The sequence below is a fragment of the Drosophila navojoa genome, chromosome 3, assembly GCF_054131105.1.
Source record: "Drosophila navojoa isolate 15081-1374.11 chromosome 3, UAZ_NAV_1.0, whole genome shotgun sequence".
Classification (NCBI taxonomy): domain Eukaryota; kingdom Metazoa; phylum Arthropoda; class Insecta; order Diptera; family Drosophilidae; genus Drosophila; species Drosophila navojoa.
Window position 1 is genome coordinate 20,809,896 of NC_142891.1, and position 16,767 is coordinate 20,826,662.

Consider the following 16,767-nt stretch of genomic DNA (forward strand, 5'->3'; position numbering starts at 1 on the left):
TAAATAATGCTTTTACATAAAAGCCAAGTCTCCTCAAAAATCATAATAATAATAAATATATCGAAATTATTCGAGCTTCTGTGCTTTTGTAAGAGCATTCAGTCGTCGAATTTGCCAGCTCCTTTCATTATTATTATTCTCTTTTCTTTTTTTACATTTTCTCGCTTGCTTTTGCTCTGTTGCTGCATTTTCATGGGTTTTCCGCTGTTTTCTTTTTATTGCCAGCATTTTATGTTATTTTTTTTGTACAAATATATATATGTATATGTATATAGCTCCTACTGTCCTTCACGATTCAGCATGTTGGCAGTTATCTGCCTGTATTTTGCTTTTGTTCTGCTTTTCGTAAGTTTTATGTTCCTTCTTATTGTTGTTGTTGCTGCCTTCATTGTTGTTGTTGATGATTTTTTCTACGCTTTGTGCTTCGTTTCTAATTTGCAATTTTGTTTAGACGCCTTTAAGCGGTTTTGTCATGTCATTTGGTAATTGGGTGGCAGCGGTTGGCACTTTATATATTTTGCAGCCAGTTGGCAGCACTGAGAGACTGACTCTCGCGCACAGCTGGTCACACTGTATTCCCAATCGGAATATACATACATACATATAAGTATATATAGCTTCATTCATAATTCAGTTTGTGGATTTTTCTTCGATAAGTTTGGCAAATTAAATGTATCATAAAATTCCCATTTTTACAGATCGTAAACAACGGCGACTTCAACGCCGCCGCCGCAAAAGACTCCAACGATGCCAACGAATGCTTATGAATAAAAGAGACATTTCAAATCAATAAATTATAATTAAATTATAACATAAGCGTATGCTAATTTCCTTAACACACGCACACACACACACCTACACACATACACAGCTATATGATGAAAATAATCTCCCCCGCGGCGCTTGTCGAATTCTTATTACAATTTCTGTCGATTTCTTTCTGCGGCCTATATCATTTCTGGTTTACCTTTAGCTCTTGCCGGGCATTGGCATATTCCTTTGTGCGTAAGCTAAATCGGTCATAAATTTATAAAAATTACAGCTCATCCCATAAATGTCGCACTTAAAACTCTGCATTTAAAATTGGCAAATTTCAGCGCATTTACAAAAATTTGTATAATCTTTATTGCATTTCAGTGAGCTTCATAACGATTTTTATTTAGACTTTGTGATAAGGTGTGGTAGGATTAAGTGAAGAGTTAAAAAACAATTTAATTAGTATTTAGTATTAAATTTATTCTTAAGAGCTAATTAAATTGTTTTGATAATGCGGAGAGAATCACTTGAATTGCGTAATTTTTAATGAATTCTTATTGAAAGTTAAGGATGATAAATAAATAAGAATCATCGGTAATATTCAATTTCAAATGTGGTAGATTTTTATAAAATATATTAAAGTTTTTAATTTTTTTAAAAATATATTTAAATTTATTATAAATATATTTTAATATTTTCCTTTTCTTTTAATTTTTTATACATATATTTAAATTGTTTCAAACAACAATTTTAATTTTAATTTGAATTATATACTTAGCCAAGTTAGTTAGCTGTAATATAATAGACCCCAACAAGATAATACACAATAAAATTGTTTCGTGGTACAAATATTTCAATACTTCCTCGACACACCTCCTCCTGAACGTCTTCATTTCATGCCAAAGATTGTATTACCGTAAGTTCTACAAATTGATTGTCACCCCAGCAGAAAATATGGCGCAAGCAAGTGCAGGCAGTGCCAGCGCAGCGCGCAAAGGCAAACAAACAGCTCAATTATGTTAATCAGATTCACGCCCATCCGCAGCATTTGGCTAATGCAGGCCTCGCACACCGGCAGGCAATAAAAGAATTACACTTGCCATGTGACACGCAGCTTCCTCCGTTGTCTGTGCCAACCACCCAGCTCAGCTAGTCAAGCAAGCAACCACCCGCTGCAGGTTGCCACCTTTCACCCTTGGCTATGCGCAAAAAAAAAAAAAAAAACAACTCCATTCAACACCAATTAGGGATGATCATCAGCAGTAGCAGCCACAGGAGCAGCAGCAGCAGCCAGTTAGGCTTGTGTGGTTGGGTGGGGGTGGTTGTCGTCGAGCCACCCTTCAGTTGTTGTCATTTGTTATTGAGCCAACAAAAAAGTTGACTTCAACTTTAGCTCGTGTCATAAATACGCCCCAGCATAGACAAACAATCAACAATTTATGCACAGCAGCGGCTCGGAGTGGGTGCACTTGAAAAGGGCTGGCCCAGAGCCGCTTGTGTTTGCCCTGTGGGTGCGGTGCGGAGTGGAGGGCGGGCTTGGATTGTTTGCCAAAATTGCTCAGCGGCAGCGCACGGGTAACGCATGTTAAACATGAATTATGAATTGTTATTGAGATTGATGTAGCTTGTTCTTGCTATTGTTGTTGTTTTTGTTTTTGTTGCTGCTGTTGCTTCAACTTCAGCAACTGCGAATGCGACTCCAACAGCTCCTGCACACTGGGAGAAATGATAGAGTACTTAAAGAATACTTCAACAAAACAAAATCGTTATTTAATTTAAAATTATAATTTAGAAAATTTAACTTAGGCACTTTTGCTTAAATTAAATATTTTAAATCATTTTGCAGGCGGTGAGGATTTATTTTTAACTGCAAACTTAACTTTGTAAGATTTTATTTATTTTAATTGTATTCAAGACTATTGAAACAATTTTTTTTTTTACCTAAATATATAAGAGAAGTATATAAGTAATTAAAAACATTTTTTTTTTTAATTCCTAGAATGGTTTTTTGAGTTTAAAAAATTTAATTCAGGTCAGTTACACTATAGTAATTTTCATTCTTAGCATTTAGCTAGAAAATGTTTAGAACAAATAAAATATAAAATATTTACTGTAGATTGGATATCCTATCCTATCTTATATCTCTCTCAATTTCCATTGAAGATTAATATCTTTAGAGCCCTAACACAACAATTATTGAATTACGCTTTTTAGAAAATTGATGTATATTTAAAATAGACTTTTTTATTGTTGGTTTTTTTTCTAGACATTTTTTTATGAAAATATTTCTTATTACATTTTTGTCTAAGTGCAGCTGTAACTCATATTCTGTATATACTGTAGACTGTATCCTGGTTGTGCCTGTCGCTCTCTCGCTCTCTTTTTCACACTGCCTCTCTCTCCCTTTCTGTCTTACACTCGCTCGCCCGCTGCTCGCCAGCTTTTGCTTTGTTTTGTGTGTGCGGTAATTTCATTGAAATCATGTTGAGTAATTGGTGCTCAGTTTGTTCTGCATGTACACTAGGTAGGGGTGTGCGGGGGTTGTTGTTGTCGTGCCGGGTGGGGGTTGGTGTGTGTATAAATAACACTGTGGGGTGACTGGAGCAACGGCTCTAGCTGCTGCCACTGCTGCTGTTGGGATTAAGCGACCGCCGCCGCGTCGCCTTTATGCGGTTTGTATTTATTGCTTGTACCGACCTCCTCCGCCCACTCGTAATTGTGTTTGTGTTGGCATTATGCAACACATGTAACACGTATCTCATAGATACGCATACGCATTGCCTGTCACGGACTGGCAAGTCGACACTTGTGCGTATCGCTCTCTCTTTTTGTTTCCCTCACTCCCTGGTTGCATCCCCAACCGCCCTTGATCCGTTTGGCTCTTGGGCATTTTGTCATGGCCAAGTGGTTGTTGCTGTTGTTTTGCTAATTTGGGCATAATTTGTGACTGTTTATTTATTTAGGCATTTCGAAATTAATTTCAGTCAGTTGGTAGTTCTTTGCCTCTTTACCACTTTACATATGTTCACATTGCCAATGGCATTTTTTTTTTTTCGTCAACTATTAGGGTTCTTCCCTAATGGCGGATCGTATGTAAATCACTTTGAAATTAATGACTAAATTATGAAACTGGTTTTGTAAATCACGCAAGCTGATTCTTGTTATGGCAATTTTATTAATAGATTAAGTTAGGAGAATTTTCGAGAGTGCTTAGCGAAGTATCTGTATCTGTATCTGTATCTGTATCTGTATCTGTATCTGTATCTGTATCTGTATCTGTATCTGTATCTGTATCTGTATCTGTATCTGTATCTGTATCTGTATCTGTATCTGTATCTGTATCTGTATCTGTATCTGTATCTGTATCTGTATCTGTATCTGTATCTGTATCTGTATCTGTATCTGTATCTGTACCTGTATCTGTATCTGTATCTGTATCTGTATCTGTATCTGTATCTGTATCTGTATCTGTATCTGTATCTGTATCTGTATCTGTATCTGTATCTGTATCTGTATCTGTATCTGTATCTGTATCTGTATCTGTATCTGTATCTGTATCTGTATCTGTATCTGTATCTGTATCTGTATCTGTATCTGTATCTGTATCTGTATCTGTATCTGTATCTGTATCTGTATCTGTATCTGTATCTGTATCTGTATCTGTATCTGTATCTGTATCTGTATCTGTATCTGTATCTGTATCTGTATCTGTATCTGTATCTGTATCTGTATCTGTATCTGTATCTGTATCTGTATCTGTATCTGTATCTGTATCTGTATCTGTATCTGTATCTGTATCTGTATCTGAACAGTTTATCGTTCACTTCTGCATTGTTCCGCATGTTCACAAATGCACCCGTGTGCTTATTTTTGAATCAAATAATGCGTAATCCCTTTAAGTCGCAACTAAGGCTAACATCGACTCACAATAAAATGCATTGATTTATAATGCAGGCCATGAAAAGCGGATCAGACATTTGAAATGCACGCACCACCCAGCCGACAGCATTGACGATGGCTCGCTGAGCATTTCAATGCGTTTCGAACTGTGGGGCAACGACATAAAAGTCATGCTCCAAGCCCAGCCCAATCCATTTGCCACTTGCTGTGGCTGTTGTGCTGCACACAAAGCTTTCACATGCAAATGGCGTTGGGCCTAGACAACGGGCCAAGCCGAGAAGAATAAATACGATGCGAGTCTAAAGCCAAAGCTGGCCTCTGGCTGGAGCTGTGACTGGGGCTGTGGCCGTAGCCGAGGCTGTTGTTGAGGCTGTGGCTATGACTGTGGCTGTGTCTGAGAGGCTGAGGCAAGACTCGTAAATTTGCAGCTTATTGGCAATAACTGCAAGTGGCTTGTTAACAATTTAACACGTCTTAATCGTTAAATTTGTGGTTAAAGAAGAAAAAAAGAGGCAAAATAATAACCAAAACCCAAGTCGAAGGGGACGGCCGGGGAAGGGAATTAGCTGGGATGGCAAATGCCAGGCGGATGACACTTTTGTAGGTGTGAATGCAGAAGTCTTGGCAAATCGGCATATAAACTTAAACTTGGAGTGGTTGCTGTGGTTTCAGTCTGTTCGTTGTTGTTGTTGTTGTTGCTGCTGCTCTTGTGGTTGCTGTGTGGCTGCAGCTTTAGCCAAAAACCGGTTCACTTGCAGTTCGATCACATTTAATAATGATATTTTCGAGCTCCAGTCGCCGTCGCAGTCCCTGTCAAACAAAAGACTTAAGTCATAAACTTTATGACATTTTGCGCGAAAAAAAGAACAGAACAAAATCTCGGAAGGAATGTCATCAATGAAACAAATCGATTTGTTTACATGCCATTCGTGTTGTCCTCTGTGTATACCTCAGCTTCCTCTCTCACTGCCCCTCTGCCACTCCCACACGCTCCTCGTGTGTGCCTTTTTCTTTTTTCCTGTTCTGCTGTTTACCTTTTTCTCTCCATATCGATTTGATTCTTTGACTGCCTTGCCCCACACTCATTTATGTTACTTACCTTTAGCCCGCTTCGCTTTTGTGCACAGTTCTCAGAAGATTTTAATCTTTGCCCACTGCACTTCTCTCGTTTTCTTTGCTTTTTTTGCAGTTCAGTCTAAAGCAGATGTAGAGCCTACAGAGCTGATGAGCCTTTGGCATTCCTAGTTCGAGTTTTTATATACCCTGTAGACCATGTGGGGGGTTTCTGTTTTGATACTATAATTTATCATATAGTTAACAGAAACACTTTTTATCATTTTTATTTAATATCCATAAATGAAATTTTAGATTTCTTTTATTTAACGCCTATTTTTATTGATTTTTACGTAATATCTTAGTATAATATAAATACTTGAATAATTGAATACAAATAATTAAATAACAAAATTAATTTTATGCTTTGTAGTGCATTCACTATTCGCTTTCATTCACTTTTCGTTTTAATATATTTGCTGTATCTTTACGACAGCATTCGATGTGCGGTTTATGACTTTTCGTGTCTGATAATTTTCAGATTTTAATGTGCGAAATTAAACATCACATTTTTCAACACGAACGTTTCCTACGTATATCATAAAGTTTATCACAAGGAAACAGGCGAGAGCGGAATAAGAAGAAGCTGCCAGGTAACTTGTTTCAGAATCAGAATCACAACTGAATTAAGTGAAAAAATAAAAATAAATGAGAAACAATACAAAAAAAATTGACATTGAAAATCTAAAGGAAAGTTGTTTAAGAAAGTAGTTCAAGTTAGAAAAAAGACAAGAAATTAAAAAAAAAAGATTGATAAGAAATAATAAAACAACTGTATAATAAATAAGTTTGTATATTATAAAAATAGAATTTATCTGGAATTTATTTACTTGTTATATACTGAAGCTTAAAGTCTATTAAAACTGAAAGAATATATCGAGATTCTCATTGCCAGTTAGTTTATTTGATTTTCTAGCTATTTGATATGCTAAAGTCCAAAGACAGCTCCAATTCGCTTCTGATTGATCAAGCGCCATAAATAACGATATCAAACTACAAACTTCAAGCCAGCCTTATCGAGTAATGGCCCCACAGTTCAAATAACAGACTCGCTCACACATACACTCACATAGAGTAGACGCTGCGAGCGCATAGAAAAGCCGGCTGTAGTATGTAAATTCAAAAGTCAATCTCTAGCTGATTATCTTGGCCCATAGATCAGTCTTAGGCATGCTTATTGCACTTTAAACAGGCTCGAATACAGACATTACACTGCCGTTTGAATAGCATACGCCAACCCAATTTGGAGTGCATAAATTAGAGCACAAATATCGAATGCTGAATGAAACGAAATCTGCTTCAACTATCTGGATATGGTATCATGGATATTATTATTATTATTACTAGTTGAGTTTTGTTGTTGCTGTCGTCTCTCGCTCTCACTCTCCTGGGCGTAACTTGTATATAAACGCTGCTAATAACACATCTAAACTGGCCAACAAATTACCGTTTCAACATATTTTCAAAGGCATTCGATTTCAGTTAAATGTGTTTTCAACAAATTTTCATGCAAATGAGTTGAAATGATTTCCAATATGTTGGGGGCTCTCGCGCTCTCCAGACAGATGACCAGCATCCATAGACAATGCGACGCGGCGGTCCACGGTCTACCTCATGCCCTCGCTCTCCTAATCCATGTGTCCGAGTGCCACACGGGCGGGCTCATTTGTTCGAAATGCTGCCTCCTAACTTTATAAGACTCGTAATACACAGATACACACACACACACAAGTTTCCAGTGCCATAAAAAGTGTCAAAACTTCTGCTTGTTGTTGCTTGGCTGCTGAAAAGAAATTTTGTATACCCTGTAGTTGTTCATATTGTTTATATACAAAGAGGTATGCTAGGGCGGTATTGGAGTTTTTAACGAGAGAAACACATATTTTATGACTATATCAAGAGATGATTTCATATTCTTGATGAATTAAATTAAATTTTATATGTTTTTACGATTTCCAACACAATTTTGTAGGTCTGTACATATTTTCCAATAGTTTAATAATAATTTAGAATGCTTTGATCCAGCTGAACTCAGGATCTGTAAGAGGTAGAGTCTTAATGTTTGGTATATGAACTATATATATTTTCTATAATATTGTAACATGATTTATTGGCTTGGATCTATCTCATATATAAATTTTAAAGTGAAATATTAATATATGTATGTATAATATGAATTGTAATTTAATTCAGATCAAACATTTTTTTAATTCGAATACAATATATAAACTCTAATATAAACATTTTTTTTTCCCTTTTGATAGTACATTTCTGTATTCGGTTTTCTCCTAGGTATCTCTTAGTCGTGCAAAGTTGCTTTCCTAGTCACCTTTTCTTATAGTGTAGCCAGAAAATTTGTCGAGGGCCGCCACCGCCGCTGCTTGCATTGTTTAGATATTGATTTCCAAACAAACTATAAAAATAACAAAAATATAGTGTGGAGGAAAGAAATAGGTGTGACGACCTCTTTTGTTCGCCATCAAACGGCCAGCAGCTACGAGGCAATATCGTTGAGCAATTTATGAATGAAAGCCGAGAGCGAGAGAGAGAGAGGAGTGAAAGGGAGAGAGATGCCCTCTTAGAAGACATAAAGTCTGCAGCGTTTTTCTATAGCTCAAATCTCCTGCATTTCATCTTTCTTTTCATTTTTTTTCTGTGCTATGACTCAGAATCCAAACGATTTGATTTTGTCCAGCAGAGTTTTTGTTGTGAAAGTGTAATATTGTGACACTTTATATTGTGAGCAAAGGATTATATAGCATGGGGATTTGAAATGATTCTATTTAACAAATTGTTGCCGCATTGCATTCCAATTAGTGTGGCCAAAGTCAAATTTTATGTTGCATTTATTACATAATTTTATGGCACTGCGTGTGCGGCTCAAGAGTTGATTTTACGAGCGCCGCTGGATGGGGAAATGGATGGGCGAACAGGCAGAGCGATAGAGCTGGAAATGGAAGGGAAGTTGGAGATGTACGGCTTGCTCTGGCTCTGCAGGTTTTTCCAATTTCAGTGCAGGATTAACAAGGATTTTCTTGGTTTGGGCTGACTGAATGCTGCCTTGGCAGCAGACGGAGGGGCAGTTGGGGAAGGAGGAGCAGCAGCAGCATCGTCTTGTGACGACATTTTTCAATTAAGAAAGGATCACAAGGCGCTTAGTAAGGCAGTTTACCCAGCCAGCATCTCGAGTAGCTGCTGCTGCCGCTGCTGTTGCTGTTGGTTTGTTTGCCAGCTTTTGCTTTTAATTAATTAGTGCTCTGCTAGCAGCTCAGTCCTAGTCCTTTGCCTTGGGCATCATTTTGCTACAAAATATAACTTTTTGGCAGCTGCATTTATTGAATGTCTTGGAATTTGGCCAAATCGAATAAAGTGCTGGCAAGTTTGGATTGCAGTAAAAAGCATTTGATCGATTTTTGGCAAAAGTTCTAAGAGCTTGAGAGTGTTTGAAAACTTGATTATCTTTTGTCTAGATTGAAAAGGCTTATCATTAAAAATCTTGATGTAATCAAGTCTGATAACCCGTTTGGCAACGCTTTAATCCAGTTATATCATATTATTATGAAATGATTAGAAATTGTATTTAAATAGGTTTAATTTATAATTCTGGTTCCATGATCCCGGTCAATATATACATACATATATGTATATTTACTAATTAACGCGCTCCAAAGCTCACTTGGCATTTAATAACTGTATAGCACGTCTAATAGATACATTTAGCAGCAGTTAAAGCATCTTGAACTGTACATTTAGCAGCAGTTAGATAAAATGCTATTGCTCGCCTCTTACATAATTCTAGCTTAATTGCCAGATACATTTATGGCACTTACGTGAGTGCCACTAGTCAACACAACACGGCACAGATCAAATTGCATATTAATTTGGTATACCCTGTGAATCTATCGATATGATGATATGAATATGGATATATGAGTTGGCAAAATATATAATATATAAGATTGAAATATATTCATTCTATTCATCATTGAATTTATAATTTACAAGTTATATTTCAGTACCTTGTAAAACGATATATTATAAGATAATTTAATTTTCAAAGCTTTATTGTAGTTAAAATAATTTACAGGGTATATCTTAGTCAGCCTAGGGACTATCGATAACTCAGTTCTCTACATAATAAATATAATTAGAAATATTTGAGCTAATTAAATCATTGAATTCACAGGGTATACTCCTGTCAGCTATTCTTCAATTCATATATTCTAAACTGTTATATTTTCCATTTCATTTCAATTTTTTTTCTTTTTTAATTTCTAATTAACTTGTTAACAGTTTCTCAATAGGAAAAAAACACAAATAATTATAAAATAATTGTGCGCAGGTTGTTCTCGTTGCTGTTGTTGCCTTCATAGCTGTTGATGTTATTGCTAATGTTGTTGCTGCCGCGGCTGTTGTCGCTGTTGTTGCTCACTTCATGAAAACAATTTGCGAGACTCGCTCGGCTCAAATGCACATGAAATTAATTATAGTTGGCGCTGGCAAATTATTATAAAATAAATACGCGTGCAAGTGCTAAGGTGAATGGCAACAAATTAAAAAAAAAATTGTTTAAAAAATTACTATTGAATTGGCCAGCCGCACGGATCGGCGGATTAGTTGGGACTGACCACATGACGGCTACGTAATAATTAAGAAATTTACAAACGATTTATCACGTTAATTAAACGTTGGCAGGCACAGTTGCCGTTGTATATATCATATTGAAATATTGATAGATGGCCAATGATCAAAATCATTTCACACGATCCTATGATTGAGCAGACGTAAATACCTATTCACAGCGATTTATTGTTGTTATTTCTGTTTGCACTGTAATTGCTGCTGCTGCTCTTGCTGTTGCTGTTGCTAATTTGCCAACTACTTTGAGCCGAGTGTATGTGTGTGTATGTGAGTGTGTGTTTATGGCGAAAGCGATTTGCCGTTTCTGTTTCTGCCAAGTGAGAGCAACTCTCCAGCCAAAGACATTGAACTCGACTCGACTCGACTATTGAAATGGAAATGGCAAATCGCCTCACTATAATTAACTAAATGTGGAAATTGTACGCATATGCATAAACAAACATGCCAAGGCATTTATAGTGTAGTGAATATGAATAACAGAATTTTATTATAGAAGTAACATTAAAACTGAGCTCAAAGTCAATTTGTGCAATAATTAAGCTGCTTAAAGAGTAATTGGTGTATGTTTTAATAAATGATATGAATAAGCAGGGATTATCATATGAATGAATAGTATTATAAGAATATAATATGTATACAATTTTATGAATGAATATGATTTTATGAATGTCTACAAATACATTTATTTATATATAGCGAATGAATTACGAATGAATAAAACCAAATTTATGCAATAGGTTAAATAAGATGTGGGAGTATGCATTTTGTTGAAGAGGTCTCTCTATTCGTTTGCCAATCCTTCGGCCACAATAGAGCTAGAGCAGTCTAAGTGTAACTTATGGATTTGAGTGTGCTTGGAAGAAAAAAGAGATTATCTATATAAGACTCAAAGAACTTTGTAGTACAGCAAGCTACTTTTACTTATATATATTATAAAAGCAAAACAAGTTTAAATTTATAAAAAATTTATTTTTGAATATATTAAAATATATTATATATATATATAAATTACATAAAACTTTCATATACAATTCGTATTATCAGTATTTCTTTTAAATTTATTGTTTAAACTGCCAATTCAGTAAGGTGACATTAGTGAAGTGTTTAATTCAATGTTATTTACACATTAAAAAAAAAAAAGCTCAAACATATTTGTTTGCCTCAGTTGCCATAGCATTCCGATTTCATCTCTTTTCCTTTATCTGTTCTACACATTTCGCCAATCATCTCTGAGCTCTTTAGTAGCGGGCCCACATCATAATTATAATGTTCATAATATTCATAATTATAGACGCCAAAAGCTTTTAGTCATCTGGCTTCTTAGTTTATTTTCTGTGGCGCTTTCAACTGCCTACTCAACCCTCTACCCTCTGCCCTATGGCCTATACCCTGCTTCCCCTGTGCGCTGTCTTTCACCTACTGCTGCAGCATCTCAAACTCAAACCAATAGACGATAAGCTAATGATAGATACCTTCCATTTTGCTCTATTGAAAGCTTATCGCTTCCATTTACATAAGACTTTGGCAAGAGGCGCACGTGCTGGACCTTTGTATGGATATTGAATGCTTTGAGCACAGCTGAAACCAAATTGTTGCGATAAAACTAATGAAAATGCGTTTTCTAATTGCACATTAGGCAAAGTGAAATGATTTTCGTGTAAGTGGAAAACAACTAAGGAGAAGAAGAAGAAGAAGATGTAGCAGACGAAGCAGCAACAGCTGAAGATATGAGACGTACTATACGAATCTCAAGTGCAGCTTCTGTTTACAGACTGCTTGTTGTTGTTGTTGTGGGTGTGTTGGCTGTTATTGTTGCTGTTGCTATTGTGTGTGTGTGTGTGTTTTTTTTTTTGTGATGTATCGTGTTTGGGCTTTTTACGCGCCACTGCCCATTAATTTTAATTTATAAGAGGTATTTTGTTGCGGGGACCGAGCAGGATGGCCGTAGACCTACAAAAAGTCAGAAATTGAATAAAGAGAGAGAAACAAAATACAAAAAAAAAGAGAGTGCATACGAAATAAAACAACAATTGCACACAATCATTTTCAATTTGATGTCATTATGTGCAATTTGTCAACAATGTCCACGAATTCACTCAGCGTGTTGCTATGGGGAGGAGAGAGAGACCAGCCTGTGCCTTGTGTGTGTGTGTATGATTACTGTGATTTGTGCTATTGCAAATGACGCGCCGGAAACCGCCTCACAAACTACCGCTCAACGTACAGCCCACACACACACACACACACAACAACACACACATAGGTCAGCACCCACCAGTTTAACGGACAATTTAGAAATAGCCCTCCTGCAAAAGTCGTCATGAATTGGTTGTTTTTGAGGTAGTTGTTTTGCTAAATACACTTCCTGAAGTATTATGATTTAAAGAGCGTATAGAGAGAACTTCAACATCAAATGATGAAAAGGCATCTTAATAGACTTTTGAGAGAACTTATGTAGCTCAACTCCTATCCTGAAACAACTCGAGTGATCAGAACAGAGGCGTAGCTCGAGCGCGAGCATCGCTAAGCGATCTTATCTAGTCTCTATTCTAATACCAATCTCTATCATCAACTCTATCTCTATCTCTACTCTATCTCTATCCCCTCTCATCTCTATCTCTATCTCTATCTCTATCTCTATCTATCTATCCTATCTCTAACCTCCTATCTCTATCTCTATCTCTCCATCTCATCTTATGCTATCTCTGGCTCTATCTCTATCTCTATAGATCTAGCTATCTCTAGCGCATCTTGATCCATCTATCTCATTCATCCGTCTATCTCTATCTCTATCTTATCTATCGTTATGCTCTAGCTCAAATGCTTGGGCAATAGACTGTAAGAGATTTGAATTTCGTTTTGTTATTTATTTGTTGTTGCTGTTGTTACTTCGTGACGAAATGTGATTGAAAGTAAACAATAAAAGCGACACTCGACGCCACTTTCCACCTTTGTCGTGCCACTCACTCACTCTCTCTCTTTCTCTCTCTCTCTTCCACTCCCCCTCTGTTTATCTTCTTTTTTGAGGGCGAGCCTTTCATTTGGCTAACAATTTTGTACTTTGCGTTTTGTCTAGCTGTTTGCCCAAATTGGCCAATTGCGATTGGTAACAGCAGCAAACAATTTAATTCAATTAAATATTTTGCTTCTCCTTTTTCGTTCGACTCCCGCCCGGCCCGGTCCGTCCTGGCCTGCTCGCTTGTTATTTAGCGACAGTTGTTGCTGTTGCTGCTGTTGTTGGTAATTGTTTTATGTGAAATTTGTCACACTGTCATGTGCATTTTATAGCGTCTGTCACGACTGCCACTAGTGCAGAACGTGCGCTCAACGCACACACCACGCCGGCTAATTTGCCAACTGAATTATTTATAGACGAATGCAAAATTTGATATTTAAAATGGCGATATAATTAGCTGCCGGCTTGCGGTTGACACTGCCTGTCGCTCGCTCTGATTGCGGGGGAGCCAGCCAGCTAGCTGACGGCCACTGTTTGGCTTGAGCCTGTTGCCAAAGTGGGGCCCAACAACAGTTATTCCATCCACTTGCCGTGAATTGACTTAAATATTCAATTGAAATTGCTTGGCAAATCGTTGGTTGCTTGTTTTGGCTGAGAGTCAATTTAAATAGGAACAGCTGACGCCAATTGGCTCAACTCAAATAATTTACTTAAAGAAAATGGAGCAGCAAGATTTGAGAAAAACAAAAAAGCAAACAAAAATATTTACATAAGATAAAATTTGTAAATTGTAATTTATTATTTAACAAAACACATTATAAATATTTTTATATATTATTGTAATTAAATTAGCTCTGTTATATTGAATTAAATAAAGAATTTAAATAATAAAATTGTAAAATCTAGCTACGTTTTCTTTTCTATAAAAAATGGTCTATAATTTCTAAGTACGCACATAAATCGTTATAGAAATATCTTTAAAAATGTATTCTCTAATATTTTATTTTATTTATCTGTCTATAATTTCAAAATATATAAAAAGAAATATAAATAAATTTTTTTGTAAATTTTTTTTTTACAATTTGCATATTATCAAAAAAATAAAAATTTTTTTTTTTTCTTTTTAATATTCCAAATAATTGGAGTACATTAGCCAAAAAATTGTGTAGCTTTATCCCAATATTAATGCTTCATTCATTAACTTAACTTGCTAAAGATTTTTAGATATTAAACGGAGCTACAAATTTTTAATATACACAAAGGCCTTTGCTATATACCTGGCTACCTGAACCTATATATATTTATATTTTCACTAGCCAAGGGCGATTTCATTGTGTTATAATTGAGAGGAAATGTCTTATTAAAAATCAATAAATCGAAATTTTGTTTACATATTTCCATAAAATATTTAACGAGTTGGTTGTAGAGACAGTTAATTAATGAGCATCATTTGGCATACTTCCGATAACAGCATGAGTGTGCATGTGTATGCGTGTGTGTTCTTGTATAACATGCTGATTTTGTTATTTAATTGACCCTTAACCCTAAGTTCAAGCCCGCATGGCGCTTGGAGATGGTTTATTCACCTGGACTGGCTCTTGTCTGGGTCACAGACGGACTGAGGCGTTGTCTGTGCCTAATTTGTGTAACAAGGCACAAAAGAAGAATCCGAAAATAAAACAAAAACAAACAAAATTATTGACTTCCATATAAAATCACCTGTGGTGTCAATATTTCAACACTGCCAGCGGTGTTGATGCTCATCAGCAGAAGTGTCTCTGCTTTATGCTGCTCTTTCTCACTCTCTCTCTCTCTCTCTCTCTCTTTCCCACTCTCGTGCTATCTTTCGCCTGGCAATCTTTTGATTTATTGGTGAGTTTAATTAATCAACAAACTTATGAGTCAATATTTTGTTTAAACAATGAAACGATGCGAGGCGATCGTCTGCCTAAAATGATTGCAAATTAATCATATGCCTTGGATCACGATCTCTCAAGCCCAACTGCTGCTGCTGCTGCTGCTGCTGCTGATGATGATGACGAACTAACTGACAGTTGTTTGACATACCCCAGTCAGTGGCACCCCGGGCATAAAAACAATTAACTCAATCGAAATGCTAAAAAGAAGAAAAAAAGTTGAAGAACAAAAACCAGAGAAAAATATTCTGAATAAAATATAAGTAGGTGCAGCTGGGATAGGAGCGTTTTTATACTCTATAAAATTTAAGGGAAGAAATTTCTGATGATATTTTGAATCAGTACGTGAAAAATATATAGTACTATAATAATAAATATTATTATAATTATTATAATATATAAAAATATATAAAAATGTTAATATAATTATCAAGTTCGTAAACCGTGTTTCTTCTATACAAATTGTTTAATTTTATTTTTATGTTACAATTTTTATAGAATGCATGAAATATCAGTCAGTCAGACTATAAATATGGTATATATGCATATATAGCTGGTTTTCATACTTAAACCTAAAGACATCTTGAATTACACAAGAGTTTACATACATAAGCAAAGTTTGTAGACTAACTATCCTATGACAGCTACAGGATATAGCTTGCCAATCGGCTGTACTTTGCTCTTACTGTACTCATAAGCAGCTGTACTTATTTTTAATATAATAGCTCAAGTAAAAGCTGAGTTCATATAGGTCAAGTTTGGAAATGTGCAATATTTTTATAGACTTTTTATGCAAAACTTCTATTTATTTATTCTTTCTATTGCCGCTAAACACTCACAATAAGTTTTTGGATTACTTGCGAAAATATGTTACATAATACCTGCTCAGTTTATAGTATGCTTCGAAAGGGTATAAGATGAGTGAATGCTGATGAAGACTTGGCAAGTGGGTGCAGCATATGGCTGTAAAATGTGTAATGCAATTAAAAGGTAACATTTGATGTACCAATTTCCATTGAGTTGCTCGCATGCAACAGCAGCAGCAGCAACAGCAGCAACATCAGCAACAGTTGCTGCCCAATTGGCAATAAGTAGTTGTCGCTGCAGTGTCTTTGGGGGCCGAGCTGTCAGTTGGCCGACTTGACATTTGGTACATTGTAAATGTTGACACTTTTACTCGCCCGGCAGCCACACACAGTGCACAGCGCACAGCGCCAGGGAATGGAATCGAAATGATCTTGTTACATTACATGAATGATCACCGCAAATTGGATGCAGCCAGTGGAATGAGGAAATGTCGCACCATGCAGCAGCAGCGGCAACAGCACCACCACACCACCACCATCACCACCACCACCGCCACTATCATTGGCACCTCACCTCACCTCACTTCAGTTCAGTTTCAGACAAACTTGACTGATGAGGCCCGCTTTATTTATAGTCAACGTGTCTCATAGTCAAAAGTGTGTGTGAGAGAGAGAGAGA